Here is a 16501-nt window from a genome sequence, read left to right on the forward strand (position 1 = left end):
TAGAACAGGGGAGGGCGGGAGAGAGAAATCCTACAAGTAGTTTCAGAGGCAGGGGAGTAAAAGTCGCAACTTCTGAAACTCACCAACACTATTGGAGCTCCTCTCCCAGTGGAGTTGTGGCTGCCACCACCCCCACCACCCGGGGGGGGGGGACACCACAGTGTAATGTTGTGCAATGAAGTAGAGCCACTCTGATGGGGGCTTCTGGGAATAAAAAATGGCAGCCCAATAGAAGCTGTGTGTTTTTGCTGACCACCTGCAAATCGAGAAGCACACCCATTTATATAGAGCCCTCAGACCTCTACGGTCTATAGGGGAGGCCTTGCTGTCTGTGCCACACACCCTGCAGAGTCCCATCTGGCAGCAACACAGCAAGGGGCCTTCTCTGTGGTGTCCCCCTACCTCTGGAATGACCTCCCCTCTGTGATACATCAGGCACCAACGATCACGTGCTTTCAACATTTACTAAAAACATACTTGTTTACCTTGGCTTTTCCCAACCGTTAACTTGTCTAAATGCTATTATACTTTTAATGATGTATTGTTTTGTCATACCTTGTGAACTGCTTGGAGCTTTTTAAAATAGGACGTGGTATATCAATGTTTTAAAATAAATACATAAATAAATACATAAGTAAAATGGGTAGCCTGGGCAGTAGTATTTCAGACTCCAGAAGTGGACTTCCATAATGGAATGTTTAAAAAAATCTTGACTTTTTCCAGTCCATGTCCCTCTCTCATGCATTCACCATAAATACATTCTATCCCATTTCAGCTTTAATCTCCAGGGTTTTTTAAAAAAAAAAAATCTGCAAGAACATTTGCATAGATTTAAATGCGTATTTAAATATGTATTTAAATACATATTATTTATATGCGTATTTAAATGCGTATTTAAATACATATTATTTAAATGCATATCTTTAAATGTGTGTTCTCTCAAAATATGCATTTCCAAATGTATTTTCTATATGGAGAAAATGAACATGTCTGGAACTGGAAGAAGCTTAAAACCTTCTCTCGGACTTGCTAGCTTTCTGTGTGAGGGCCTGGACCTGCAGATGGAAGTGGAACTGTCCAGAGGAAGCTTGCCCGCCCAAGTGAGAGTTAGGTCTAAATCACCAGATGGCAAAGAAATGTGTGTGTGTGCATTCACATGAGCCAGAACCTGCAGACTGAAGTGGTATAGTCCAGACATGGTTTCACTAGGGTTGCCACATCTTGCTACCAGCTTCTACCATGTACATTTAGTAGTGCCTTGCTCTGCAGTTGTAGCTCTTTTCCACCAAGGGGTTTGGGGGTAATTTGCTGGAGGTTGCATGCTAGCAGGGCCAATGTCATGGGAGGTGGAAAGAGGGCACAAATTGGGTAGGGTCTTCCCTTCTCTCTCTCTTTTTCTCTCCCTCTCTGTTTCCCTTTGCCAACCCCCTCTCTCATTCCCCACCCAGCAGCCTGATGGGGAAGAGACAGATGACTCTTCCCAGAGGTCTCAACTCACCACTTGCAGACAGCTTTTGAAATTAGGGTGAGAGCCACACATGGCTCTGTGTCCACAGGTCACCCAACTCTGCATTAGCGGCCGCTCATATTCATCCCTGAGCTGTGAAAAGCTTCAGCTTGCAGATTCCTGCATGCCAATCTTCTGCTAAAGACATTGGAGCATGTCGTCCTTTTTCTGGCCTGTTGGAAACTCCTGGCCTGGATGATCTTGGGTCAGTCCAGGCTTGTCTATCACCATACCTCACGGTCCTGTTGTGAGGTCAAAATGGGATGACCCAGCGTACTCTGCCTTTAGCTCCATGAACAAAGGATGACATACTAACATAAGTGTGTTGAACATGCACCGAGTATGGAATCAGAGAGCAGTGATGCTGCTGCTACTTCTCACATGGGGTCAATCTTGACTCAAGGACTTCCCAGAGGAACTGTGGCATCCATATTTCTGGTGATTCCTTTAGAGAGCAATCCTATCCCCCCCCCCGACAGCATCAGGGGGTGGGGACCATAGCATTGTTCAGTTTCCTGGCTCCAAGGTCAAGAACAGGCCTCTGACCTCAGAGCCGGGAAACTGCACTCCCTCACCCCTCCCCCTTGTAGCCAGTGCAGAGAGAACTGTGCTGGCTACCTCCCTGCACTCAGAAAATGGAGTGCAGAGATAGGGAAAAGGGGGCATTTCTGGGGGTGGGGAGGGGAGGAGACTGGGGTGGCAGCCATACAATAAATCCTATGGCCACTCTAACCTCCTTCCCTCCCCCTCCCCAAAGTCTCTGTTAGATGGGCAAAAACACCCATCTAGCAACATGCCTCCCATCCTGCATTGTATACTCATAAGCCTGTGAGGCCTGCAAGTACCCAGGCCAGTTCTCTTAGGATTGCACACTTACAACAAAAGCCTACTTGGTTCAGAACTACATCTGAATCTTCAAGTTTGTGCAGAAGCTATAGATCCAGTCAGTTTGCCTCATAAAGCACAAAGACTGAACTCCTCAAGAACCCTTGATTCTGTCAGATAACTATTACTTGGATCTGTAAAGCCGATAAGCTCCAGCTTCATTCCTAGCTCGACTCTGAGTGCAGTTGTGTAGTGGTTCTAACGTTGTCACAGTTCCACTTGTGACCTAGACCCCCTGAGGAACTCCTTAAAAATCTCTTGTCTCTTTAAGAGTCCCACCTTCCTTCTTTTCCCTTTCCCTTTCCAGTAACGGGGCATTTAGGCTGTCAATGTGGGGTGACTGACACTCTAGACACAGAGTTTAACTACAACAGTTTACTTAGTAGATTCAAAACAAGCAATTCACAATCAAAGGTCCTTAGACACTGGAGCTGAGCGATACAAAAGGCATTAAAATAAAATAAAATAAAATAAAAGTTGCAAAATGCAAGTTCCTTTACCCTAGCTGTCCTTAGACTTTTCTAGGCTCCTTCTCCCTGCTCACTCTTCAGACTCTGGTCTCACTTCAGGCTCTGGCTGTCTCTCCTCTTACTGGCTCTCTTGCTCGCTTTATATACCCTCCTCCCTCAAAACCAGAAGTGTTTCCAGCCTGAAGAAATGCAACTTAAGTGTAGAAATGAAACTGACACTTAACCAGAGAAATGGAACTACCCCTCTCAAGGTTACCCCCTCCCAACAGAACACCCTGGGACTCTAAGCCTAACTGTTTTTCCCTTTGCCTCTGTAGGTCTCAAACCTTCACAGAAGTCTTTGTTTTTGCAAAGATTGCTAAGGGCAGGGGAGGCTGGTGGCTGTGATGTCAGTGGGGTGGTGACTCCACTCCACGTTTCAGTGAGACCCAATCAGAACTCTGAAGGAGGTATCCAAGGTGAAAACCTTGGATAGCTCCTTTAGAGTTCTGTCTGGTTCTCACTGAAACCCAGAATGGATACACTTCCCCAGGAACATCAGAGCCACCAGCAGCCTCCACTGCTTGAGTGGCTCTGCCTCCTGGCTTTGCCTCCTGGCTCTGCCTCCAGTGCCAAGTTCTGCCCTGGCACCAACACTGGACCTCCCTCAGAAGATCTGTTTTGTTTTCCAGAGGGGTAGTCATGTTAGTTTGCTGCTGCTAGGGATGTACTGACTGGGTAAAATCCACTCCACCTGTGTTCCATGGATTGTTAGGTACCTATTGTTCCGTCGTCTGCTCACCAGTGGATGTGAAAAATACACAAATAATTATGTAAGAGGTTCCATAGCATTTTACACATTTTACCTTACTACATAAGATTTAACGTATTATCTGTTCAATGTTTCCTCAGCAGAAATGTACGTATTTTTCTACAAATAAATATGGGGAAATTTGAGGAAAGTAAAGACAAAAAACATCTGAAAGTCCACGGACTCCACACGGCCTGAGGGGGCTGCTCCACAGCAGAGTCCACAGGTTGGATTCTTAGAAATCTGAGGTCATTTTAATCCATCTCGAATTTCTCCAGCATCCCTAGACTTGTGGCATGTTAAAACTAGGGATGTCAGAGAATTCTGCCACGGATCTCGGGGAGGCCGAATGCCAGCGCATTCGGCCCCCCGAAATCGGTGGCGGAACGGTCTGCCCCCCTGCCCCCCCCGGGACGGGACTTACCTTGGGCGGATCTTCCTGGCGGCGGCGGCTCTGGCAGCAGCTCCGGCGGCGGTGCGGCGGCTGCAGCGGCCAGTCTTCCGACCGGCTGCCGCCGCCGCCATTTCCAGTTTTTTAAAAAAAAAACGTGATAGGCTACATAAAGATTTACGTAGCCTATCACGGCTAGATTTTTAAAAAACGCTGTGATAGGCTATGTAAATGTTTACATAGCTTATCACGGCTGATTAAAAAAAATATATATCGCACGTACGCAAATGGCGGCGCCCATGGGCGCCTCCTTTTGTGTTCCTTATTTTGGCACGTCTTAGTCTACGTAAACATTTATGTAGACTAAGACGGCGAAAATAAGGGGAACGCAAATAGCGTAGATGCTACGCTATTTGCGTTCCCCTTATTTTCGCCGTCTTAGTCTACATAAATGTTTACGTAGACTAAGACATGCCAAAATAAGGAACACAAATGGTGGCACCCATGGGCGACGCCATTTGCGTACGCGCATTTTTTTTCTTTTAAATCAGCCGTGATAGGCTACGTAAACATTTACATAGCCTATCACGGCTGACTGCAGGGACGCAAATGGCGGCTATGGCTGCCGCCATTTGCATCCCTGCTAGCCAGCGGCCGGATGTCCGTCCGCTGGCGGAGCTGGCCGGCGGCTCCGCAGAATCCCTGCGGAGCGGAGCTGGCCAGCCAGGATTTGGGGGGGAGGGATGGAGTGCCTCCCCCTCCCGGCCAGAATTTCCCGGGGAGGGATGGAGTGCCTCCCCCCCACCGCGGATGTCACCCTTCGAAAAGGTAAGTGACTTTCGTACATCCCTAGTTAAAACTAGTGCTGTGCCGAAAATTTCTCCCACATGTTTTTCGACCATTCTCTTTCAATTTGATAGAAAAGAAATTGCTTTTGAAAAGAAATTTGAAAGAGGAGAATTCTTGGAGGAATTCTCCTGGGTTCGGTTTGAGGTTCTTGGCCTTACTTTACTTGTGATGTGGCTGCAGAGTGCGCTTGAGTGTCCTGTCTGTCATTGTGCAGTCATCTCTGTGGCAGCCTGTAGCTAGAGATGTTGGAGAATTCCGCCATGGATTCCAGGGAGGCTGAATTCCAGTGCATTCAGCCCCCCGGAATCCATGGCGGAATGAAGCAACCCCCCTTGCCACCCCCCGAAATGTTTGCGGCCAGTTCTGTTTGCGGCCATCCAGTGCTCTGCGAATGGCTGCCACATCTGTGGCCGCCATTCGCCTTCCCACGAATGGCCATGATAGGCTACGTAAGTATTTACGTAGCCTATCACAGCTAACACAGGGATGCCATTTGCGTCCCTGCGGAGACCATAATAGGCTACATAAATATATACATAGCCTATCATGGCAATAGGCAGGAATGCAAATGGCGGCCGCTACACCATTTGCGTCCCTGTCTTTCGCTGTGATAGGCTACGTAAGTATTTACTAAGGTGGCCGCCATTTGCGTCCCTGCGCAGCCCAGCAGTGGCCAGATGTCCAGCTGCGGGTGGCCCAGGCCGGCAGCTCCGCAGAGTTGCGGCGGAGCAGACCCAGCTGGGGAGGATTTCGGGGGGAGGGATGGAGCACCTTCCCTCCACCGCGGATGTCCCTGGACAAAACCAGGTAAGTGTTTCGTACATCCCTACCTGTAGCCTCCTCGGTTTCCCCCACTTCAGTTAAAGACATCGTGACAAAGCCATCATGAGGCCATTCCTCCCAGGGGTCTTTTTCTGTTCAGGAAGTGCAGGTGGCCTGGGAGGCTGCAGAGCCATGGAAAGATGTGTAACAGAGAGAGAAAACACACAGCCTCCTCGGCCACCTCGCAGTGATTAGGTAAGCTCAAAAACCAAAAGAAATTCAACATTCTGCCTCAAGAAAGTGGAAGCGTCCACAGTCCTGATGCTGTTACCACCTACAGAAGCAGTGCAATGACCAAAGAGCCTGAGGAAAAAAAAGAAAGGACCTGTGCTACAACCCCTGCCACTAGTGATCCGTATCTGTGAGGAACTGTTGGAGAATTTCTCCTACCCTAGCTGAAATTCAGTGAAATCCCCCCCCCCGCCCACAATTTCTCTGCCTACGAATAGGCTGGAGAATTTTGAGAGGCCCTTTGCACTCAGCTCTAGTTAAGACTAATGAATGTATTATGCCATAAGCTTTCATGGCCTGCAGTCCACTTCATCAAATGCATGAAGAGTTATGCTGAGTTATGGCCAGGCAGCTATACATATGGGCACGGGTGGGGGAACTGTAAACAGTGAGGTCGGAGGGAAATGAAATGAAGGAAGTACCAACAGGGGCTAATTGCCTTGGTAACAGTGGCTATTCTCAAAGCAATTGTTGGGTGGTAACACCGCTATATTTGTATTGATGAGCTGGTGAACTCATGCAGTGTGCTAAAAGAAACCTTCCCCCTTTTCAAGCCACAGGAAATAGACTTGGACCTCTTGATAAATTGTAGCTTAGTTGTTTCATGTTAATCTGACTCTGAAGTTCCCATCCACACTCCACTATCTAAAATACCTTGGGGCATCTTACATAATAGCTACATCCAGCGATATCCTCACCTTGCTCTAAATGTTAAAAGATCCATATTGATGAGGGAGTGGGGAAGGAAGAGATGGAAATGCACACAACTGCTCCCCCAAAATGACCCAGCCTTTCCCCCCCTTCTTCTCTTGTTTTACTAATTGCATACATTAAATAATACATCCATGAGGAGACTGCCTAATGCAAGATACTTTTCAAAGCTTCTTTAATAATAATAAAAAAAAAACTATTTGGGATTTCAACCATAATGGCTACCCTTACTTGCCAAAACATGACTTCTTAGCAGGTGATTTTCATCAAGTACAACTGAAATAGTACCTAAATGAATTAGCAATAAAATGGACTTAGGCCCACCAGTGGGAGCCTCCATTAATCTTGGTTTAATCACTAAAGAGATGCCATTCACTTTTCTTAAGAAGTCACATTTTTCTCCCCTTGCTGGCGAACAGATTTCATAAAGTAACATATTTCTAATGAAATGGCTCTGCTTGAATTAAAAACCCCAAAGGTTTATGCAGATTTCAGTTTTGATTACTGCTGGCATGGGCTCTTAGCTGACTCCGGAAGGTAGGTCCGTGCTGAAAAGGTCCCAGCATGGAGTTCATAATATTCTTTGAAATAAAATACTGCACTTGTACTTAGTGGCTTTAATCAGCTCTGACTTTTGATAACCCAACAATAGCTAATTAGAATAACACCTGCCTTCTAAGTCATGTCATGTAGGTTAGTGCCAACAAGAAACCTTGTATCTTAGCTGCATGATTATTATAGAGTCGAAAATCTATCTGTAGAAAACACTAGAACTGACACTCTGCAAGTCTGGTAGCCATTAGGCAGGTCTTATTTTTTCTGATGCATTTTGAGTCCCACCACAGAGTCCCTCACTGGCATATGTGAAAGGGAAATGTTTTCAATTGAACCAAGGATGCAAAAGCCCCATGAAAGAATTGCCTTTACTTTTATCATCCTAATTATTGCATGTTGTAGCTGTCTATATATCTGAATAATGTGCATATTCCTAACCCTAGTTGGAAGAGACAAACAATTTATTCATAGAATTTACAGGGTTTTTGATGTCAACCATTTTATTTTATTTTTATTTTTGTCTGCTGTGTAGCTACCGAGTTGAATTTTGTGTGCTTTCTAAATACTGTAGCAATGTTAAGGGTGAATTCTGTAGAACATGGAGGTTTTATTTAAAATAAAACATTGACATTATGCATATTTAATGAGCAAACAAGCAAATATTTTCAGAAATAATAATAATAATAATAATAATAATAATAATAATAATCGTTGCTTTTGCCCTTGTCCTTCTTTCAGTTGACATGTATTATCCAATGGTTTCATTGTCAAAAATGCCAGTTCTAGAAGTCATAAATTATTGTCTTGTTGAAGACCTTCTTTTGCTCATTAATTTTGCTCACAAATAAGTTTTTTCTTCTTTTCCACAAAGCCACTCAAGCAAAAACAAAACAAAACATCAATCGTTAGCTAGAGGCATAAAAAGCCCTCTCTAACAAGTGCTAGAGAGTTAACAACCGAGATACATCCAATGATAAAGTGATGGATGTACCCTCCTCTGGGCATAAAAAAAGATAACGGGCGGCATTTTTTTCTCTGTGGGTAAAGAGGAGATTACACTCCCAATTAAGTCCAAATGGGGAACTCTCTTGGCAAATTGATCTTGCCATTTAAAAGCACAAGGAAAAAAATAACACAAGCCAGCAGAGTTCTCCTGGCATAGTTGTGCTGCAGTGTCTGCACTTCCCACACTCTTGAGAAATAGAATCTGGGCCCATTATACCTGTTCACTGTGCCTTCACAATTTAGATCTCTTAACTTTTGAATACAAACACTCACATACATACTTATGTATTTCAATGTACTTCATAAATACATTGAGTGAAGTGCATCTCAGTGGAGCTCCTCTTAGATATTTTGTAGTTTCAAACAAGAAATGCTACTGCTTATTAAAGGAATCTGGGCTGCAGCAGGGTCCATAACACAATTGGCCAAACATATAGCAAACTACAGAGAGATCCAGTGCTTTCCTGTAAATGGAGAGTTGGGTTCAGATCTTGAGGCCCTAACTCCTTTACACAGTGCAGTTAAACTATGGAATTTGCTACCTCAGAATGTCGTGATGGCCACCAATTTGGATGGCTTTAACAGTGGGATAGAGAAATACCTGGAGGAGAAGGCTATCAATGGCTACTAGTCCTGATGGCTCTGTGCCACCTCCAGTACCAGAGGCAGTAAGCTTATGTACACCAGTTCCTAGGGAAGATGGGCAGGAGGGTGCTCTTGCATTTGTGTCCTGTTTGTGGATTTCTGGTCAACAGCTGGTTGGCCACTGTGGGGACCCTTGGTCTGATCCAGCATGGCTCTTCTTATGTTCTTCTCTCTGTGTGTGGTGAATTTTAATATAAAAAATGGCCACATTGGTGAAAAGTTCTGGAAACTCCTCTGCCTTCCATCTCCACACTTGGTCAGTTCAGCCCAGCTCATTTCTGGGTTTGGTGCTAGATGGCCTTAAAAAAAAAGGAATGGACAAATTCCTGAAAGATTAAAGGTCTATCAACAAGTACAATACCTACATGGAACCCCTGTACTATAAGGTAGTATATCTTGAAGTACCAGATGCTGGGGGGAAGCAATATGTCCTGCTTGTGGGTTTCATTTGCGTCCCTACTCTTTTTGTGATACGCCATTTGCGTCCCTGCGTTAGCCGTGATAGGTTACGTATATATATACGTAGCCTATCATGAAAACAGCAGGGATGCAAATGGCATAGCGGCTGCCATTTGCGTCCCTGCTCTTTGCCGTAATAGGCTATGTAAATATATATGTAACCTATCACAGCTAACTCAGGGATGCAAATGGCAACCGCTACGGCAGCCTCCATTTGCAGCCGCAGCCCGGCAGCCAACAGAGGTCCAGCTGCAGGCGGCCCCAGCCAGCGGCTCCGCAGACTTGCCGTGGAGTGGAGCCGACTGGGGAGGATTCCGGGGGGAGGGACGAATCGCCTCCCCCCCACTGCCGATGCCCCGGACCAGAACAAGGTAAGGGATTTGTACATCCCTAGCTTAAAGGTCTTATGGCCAGTAACTAAGCCTTAAGAGAGGCATGTCAATCTTATAGGGCACAATCCTACGGGTTGAGCCCTGGGTACCTGCAAGCCCACCCAAACTTGGAGGCTTACAAGTATCATATGCAAAAAAGGAGGCATCTCCCACCCTGCATTTTAAGTAGAGAGGCAATTTTGCCTGTATAGCGGAGGCTTCAGGGAGAGGGAGGGAAAGAGGCTGGGGCCATAAGGAAAGGTATAAGCCAGCCACCCGAGTCTCCTCCCCTTCCCACCCCCAGGAACGCCTCCTTTCCCCCATCTCGATGCTCCGTTTATCAAGTGCAGAGAGGCAGCTGGCATGGTTCTCTGCATTCTGGCTACAAGGGGAAGGGGAGCGCAGTTCCCTCGCTCTGAGCCCTGTCTTCAAGCACAGAGCCAGGAAACCAAAAAATCCTATGTCCCCCCAGAGGCTGTCTAGGGGACATTGAATTGCTCCTTTCTTCTTCTTTCTGTGCCATATCCTTATTGGACATTGGCGATCCGTCTGGCCCATGTAAACTTATTTACTGTTGTTGGAAATAAAAAAGTACATGTCATTCACCGTCTCAAATTCCACAGCCATGATGTCCTACATCATCCAGGTCCTCTTTTTCCTTCCACTTTTCCTTACTTTATGAGTTGTAAAAGCCAATATTTCTCATTATGCGTTAAATGACCGAAGTATGATAGCTATGGTTTTCCCAGTAGTAATGTATGGCTGTGAGAGCTGGACTATAAGGAAGGCTGAGCGCCAAAGAATTGATGCTTTCGGACTGCAGTGCTGGAGAAGACTCTTACGAGTCCCCTGGACTGCAAGGAGGTCAAATCAGTCCATCCTCAAGGAAATCAACCCTGACTGCTCATTGGAAGGACAGATACTGAAGCTGAAGCTCAAATATTTTGGCCACCTAATGTGAAGAGAAAACTCTCTGGAAAAGACCCTGATGCTGGGAAAGACTGAAGGCAAAAGGAGAAGGGGACGGCAGAGGATGTGATGGCTAGATAGCATCACTGATGCAATGAATATGGACTTGAGCACGCTGCAGGAGAGAGCGCAGGACAGGAAGGCCTGGCGTGCTATGGTCCACAGGGTCACGAAGAGTCGGACACGACTGAATGACTGAACAACAACAAAAATGATAGCTTCTTTTCTTTTACACATTTCTGAATGTCTTTGGTCTTTCCCATTCACTGCATGATGGTGTCATTTGTCCCATAATGAGTCCAGGATATTCTAAGCATGCAGCGGTAGCACCATAGCTTGAATGCTTCCAGGCGTGTACGGGCAGCTTCCGTGAGAGCCCAGCCTCTTGCTCCCTTAGAAAGGGGAAAAAATTGCACAAAAATCAGGAAAGTGATAGGTGTTTGGGGAAAAGGGGGTGTGGCCTTCTGGGGAATCCCAGGGGGCCGGATTCAGCCTGTGGTCCAGAGTCCTGCACCCCTGATGTAAAATGAACTTCTTCCAGAATGCCTATGAGTGCTGGCTGAATTATTCATAGTAAATACCGTGTATGTTTTAGTGATTAAAGCAAAGCAAGGATGTGTAGGATGTGTGTGTATGGCAGTGGGATTAATATTGCTGTTAACTTGCCATGCCTTTGTTATGCCGGCTTGCCACTGAATGTGCTTTTGGGTTTCCACTCCATCCTGCCCCTGCCCTGGTTATTCTTGCTCCCGACTATCATTTGTCATGTTAACCTCAAGCCAAGAAGCCGGCCATCTTCTTTGTATCAGTTGTTATGTTTGCCATACCTGATCAGCGTGATTGATCATTGCCTTCGCCACAGGTTGGTAATAAGCTGTTTTGAGAGACTCCCACATTTCCCAGAGGACAGAAGTGGCATGACAGCCTTATAAACTGGCCATTCATCAACATGTTCCCTGGTGGTGAGCGTCTGAAGGCTTGGACGCAGGCAGCCTGGCTTGTCCGATTTCTCCCAAGCCTGAGTCTTGTTTGTGAGAACAGTTTCAAGGCTCAGCAAGACACTTAGTAAGAAGCACAATAATTAACCGACTCTTTGTCTGAATCAAAACTCTCAAGTACAGGCACTGTATTTTAAATTCTGATAAAATGTCTTTAACATACAACCCAGCTCTAGGGAATGGCTGACTTAACAACCACTACTTAAGACATTTTGCTAGCCTTATTGAAACTCTTGGGCTTTCCTTGAAATCCCTCAAATGTTTTGCCTGAGGAGGAAAGCCTCAATTCACATCGAATTTCATTGTAGGAGGTATTTCAGTACCAGGTCTGCCAATCTTTGGGGAAGGAAGTTGTGGCAAGAGTCCATTCAGCACAGCTCCAGAAATATTCACAGAAATTTATATGTGAACAAACCTCCTGATTTGGATGAGAACGTACCACTTTTTCATGAGTGTCATCTCTGCCTCGTTGTCCTTGAGCCAATACTTTATTTATTTATTTATTTATTACATTATTATTACATTTTTATTATTACATTACATTACATTGCATTTTATTATTACATATTATAAACATTATTAGATTTTTACATTTTTATACTGCCCGATAGCAGAAGCTCTCTGGGTGATTCGCAACAATTAAAACCATAAAATACAAGATAATAAAATACAGACAATAAAATACAGTGTAAGTGATAAAACAGTGCTATGTGCTTCTACTGAGAAGTCTGTCAATGGACTACTAGGCTTGAAGGCTATGTGCTACTTCCAGGACTTGAGGCGGTATGCTTATGTACACCAGTTGCTGGGGAACATGGGCAGGAGGGTGCTGTTGCACACGTGTCCTGCTTGTGGGTTCCTGGCTGACAGCTGGTTGGCCACTGTGTAAACAGAGTGCTGGACTAGGTGGACCCTTGGTCTGATCCAGCAGGGCTCTTCTTACGTTCTTATGTTCTCCCATGAAAAGCATACAAAGCAGCCATGTACTAGGCCAGATTGTTTGTCTGTCTGGCCTTGTATTGGCTGTTCTAGATGACAGTGGTTCTTCAAGGTCTTTGGCAGGGGTCTTCCCCATCTTCTACCTGAACCTGTTTCAACTAGAGATGATGCAAAGATTGCATCTTGAATGAGGATGGATTACGTTTTGCTCTCCGCTTTGCTTTCTCTTACATTCAGCTTAAAAACAAACAAGCTCAAGTTCTTTCCATCTTATTTAGGAAGAAATGTGTGGAATGTATTAAGTACTTCTCAAAAGCAAACTGAACAAAATTTCTTACCTAGAATTTCCTCATGCAAATACGTGATCTGGCACTAGTGGTGTATGAACCCCCCACTATCTGGTCCAGGGGGGGTCTGTGAAGAGGCAATTTGGGCCACTCAGGGCCCCATGGAATTCTCCAGAGGCCAGCTGTGTCTGCTGGAGTTGGTGGAGGGCTCTCCAGCTCCCCATAAGACATGATACGCTAATGGTGGCTGCCATTAGCCTATTGCAGGAAAAATACAGCCGTAAATGGTGTACTGTATGCCATTTGCAGCTGTAAATCACTGACTTTGACCTAAATTACAGCTGTTTACAGCTGTATTTAGGTCAAAGTCAGTGCTTTACAGCCGCGAATGGTGTACAATACACCATCTACAGCTGTAACTAGGGATGGCATGAGTGCCCGTTTCGGTCCACAAATCTTTTGAACCCCTGGCGCCTGCGTCCCCTGAGCTGTGCCCACAGAGCTCTCCCCTGCTTGCTGGCCCTCTTGGCTGCAGTCGAGCCCCCCACTGTTCTTGGTGAGCAGCCTGCAACTTACCCGGGCCTGTTCGTCATTATCCCGATCACTATGTTTTTAAAAAACATGGCCATCGGCAGCACTTGCCCACAGACTTACACGCAAAAGAGTGCCATTAAACTAGACTATATGGGTGATCCACAGCGCTTTTTGTGTATAAGTCTATGTGCGCACATAGGCTTATATGCAAAAAGCAGTGTGAATCGCCCATAGACTGGTTTCACAGCATGATTTTGTGTATAAGTCTATGGGCAAGCGCTGCCGATCGCCATGTTTTTTAAAAACATGGCAATTGGGATAATGACGAACAGGCCCGGGTAAGTTGCAGGCTGCTCACCAAGCATAGTGGGGGGCTCGACTGCGGCCCAGAGAACCCGAGCTGAGATGTGTTCTCACATCCCTAGCGGTAAATTTCCTGTTATAAGCTAAAGGCAGCCGCGATTAGTGTATCGTGTTTCTTAAGAAGATGGAGAGCTGTCCCATGTGACCTCCTCCGGATCTTCAGGCAAGTGCAGAGGCTGTGCCATGGACTTCAGAGGTTGGGTTCTTTGGATTCTGGCCTCATTTAAGTCCATGGTGGAATTCTCCAGCACCCCTATCTGCCCCTGAGTCATAGTGCCCTCGCCCCTAAATTATCACTGGTGAATGTTGCAGACCATTCACCATAATACAATTATTAGGGTCAGTTCTCTTCTCTACCAGGTCAGAAGTGACAGGCACAACCTAAATAACGAAAAAATCCCATTGGCCAAATCTTTTAATAGCATCTGACTACACTTGCTTCTTCAACATGACTTTTCTTTATTGAAATAACGGTGAAGTTATTTCCTGCTTTTAGAAAGTATAGTTTAAATCTTAATGAAAGATTTAATGCCCGCTGAAGTGTAAAACAAACCACTGTGTTACAAGCATGGCCTAATCAATCAAATCTACATAGTGCACCGAAAAGTACCTGTATGAGGTTTTTATATCAAAATGCCTGTAATAATAAGAGACGTTTATTAGCACCCATAAAGCTGTTTGAATTTAATCCCTCTCTAAATAACACCAACAGCATTAAAGGAAATCTCTCTATAGCAAGCCCAAGTATGCCATAAACAGCCTGCAACGCAAGGCTTAAAAGCCATTACAGAAAACTCTGAAAGATTCATAGACTGTAGTAGTGATTGGAGACTCTGTAAGAGTGGGTAGGGAAAACCCTACAATTATGATGGACAGCCCTTCTCATATAGTATTACGGAGTATTAACCAAGTGATCGGCTATGTATTTCAGTGCAAAAACACACACACATTAATTAGAACTCTGACTGTGTCCATTCGGCAGGTATGAAATAGTTCTAAGAACTTGGAGTTGGCTGCTTGAGTGTTTGCCAGTTCCATTACAATTGAAATGCTGGATTCTCAGACTAAGGTCCATTGAATCTAGCAGGCTACTTCTGAGAGCAGGAAGCCTTTGAGGAATTCACAAACAGGGATGTGGTGTCCATCTCTTGTGGTCTGTGGCCAGCACCTGGTATTCAGATGTATACTTCCACGGTCCATTCAGTTCTTATGGCTGCCATCAATACTCCTATCCTTGGGACATTTGTGCAATCATTTGTAAAGTCGTCTGAGGTCAGAATAAGCAGCTTCAAAGTGGTCACTCAGGATATAAAAATATAACCAAAAAATAACCCCAGCCAACAGTTTGTTCCAGATAGAAGAAACAGCTGGAGAATGATATTTCAGAGCAGAGCTGGACAGATTTTTCTGTTTCCAATCCATGTCAGTTTTGCAAGTGTTCAGTCATAAATCCATTCCAGTACACGTTTCACTCCAGTCCACATCCATTCCAATCCATTCCAGTCATTCCAGGCCATTCCAGGCCACAGCCTTTCCAGTCCATTCCAATCCCCATCAGTTTTGTATGTGCTCAGTCATAAATCCATTCCATCTCATTTTCCGTGATTCTTAAAAAAAGAAAAAATTAAAAACAAGTGAGAATTTGCATATAAATTGTACACATTTTCCCTATAATATGCGTTTTTGTATGCTTTTTTTTTTTTTTTAGCTCAGAAGTACATCAGAAAATGTGGACTGTCTGAAGATAAACAGTGTTCCAATCTATGTATTAGATTAGTCCAGGCAACGCGAATTAGGTTGCTTCTCTTAAAAATGAAGACCAAACAGCATTCTCTAGCATCACTAGTTCAGGGTTGAATGTTCACAAGTGAACATTTTTGGAGCAGAAATAGCCCTTTTAGTGGGCCTGAAATGTTCAGACAACATGCTAACCCACACTCATGCTCTTGTTGAACCGTGAGTTGTTCATTGAACCATGGGTTAGCACCACGCAAAAGTTTATCATTGCCACCACTGATACTGACATGCTCTTGAGTTTGGGCTTCCCTAAGGTGCAAGGAGTGTGTTTGGGGGTGTTTGTGTGGGTGAGACGTGGTCAGTGCGGTTGGATCAAAGCTCTGAATGAAAAGGATGTTCAGAGGACAGGAGGCCATCGGTTGTAGAGTAGAATAAAGGGTGACACTGTGTAAGGTCTGCAGCTGTAGTTAATGGATGGGAATTCGAAAGGTAGTTTTCTCACTGGAGTTTAATGAACCCTGCTTCAGAGAGAGAAGAAATGAGTCTGGCCTTTGGCAGAAGAAGACACCACTGGATGTCTCTGTGCTTTCAACACCGTCTGTTCAAAGTGAGCATGAATGCACAAATTCACAGCTGAGCTTGTCCAACTCCAGAGTTGCATGCTCTTGTCATGTTGCTGTCTGTTCTTAAAAGCCCAGGAGGAGGGAATCCCACATCAGAAGAGGGATTCTGCTTAAAATGGTGCAAGCTTTGAAAATAAGAGTGAGCTTTCATATACAGCCAAGGTTATCCAAAAAGACTCATGGCCAGGCTTTCTTGATGATGGGGGAAAAAGAGAGCCATGTTTTTCTCCTTCAGAAGAGTGCAAATGCTCCTTTCCGTGTGTGTGTGTTCATTTGTTTAAATGGAAGAAACCTCCCCGCCATGCAAAAAAAAGGTTGAGAACACCAGGTTCAATTGACTGCATCTCCTTTGGACAGAGA

The 16501-nt window shown here is 45.1% G+C and overlaps 1 protein-coding gene across 1 annotated transcript in view; it reads left to right on the forward strand.

Annotated features, from left to right (window-relative positions):
• Positions 1-16501, forward strand: part of PRDM16 (PR/SET domain 16) — a 748686-nt gene that overhangs the window by 468329 nt on the left and 263856 nt on the right. The window lies entirely within an intron of this gene.

This window comes from Heloderma suspectum, chromosome 15, assembly GCF_057233095.1.
Source record: "Heloderma suspectum isolate Gila_16-S chromosome 15, 16-S_ref, whole genome shotgun sequence".
In the NCBI taxonomy this organism is placed as follows: Eukaryota; Metazoa; Chordata; class Lepidosauria; order Squamata; family Helodermatidae; genus Heloderma; species Heloderma suspectum.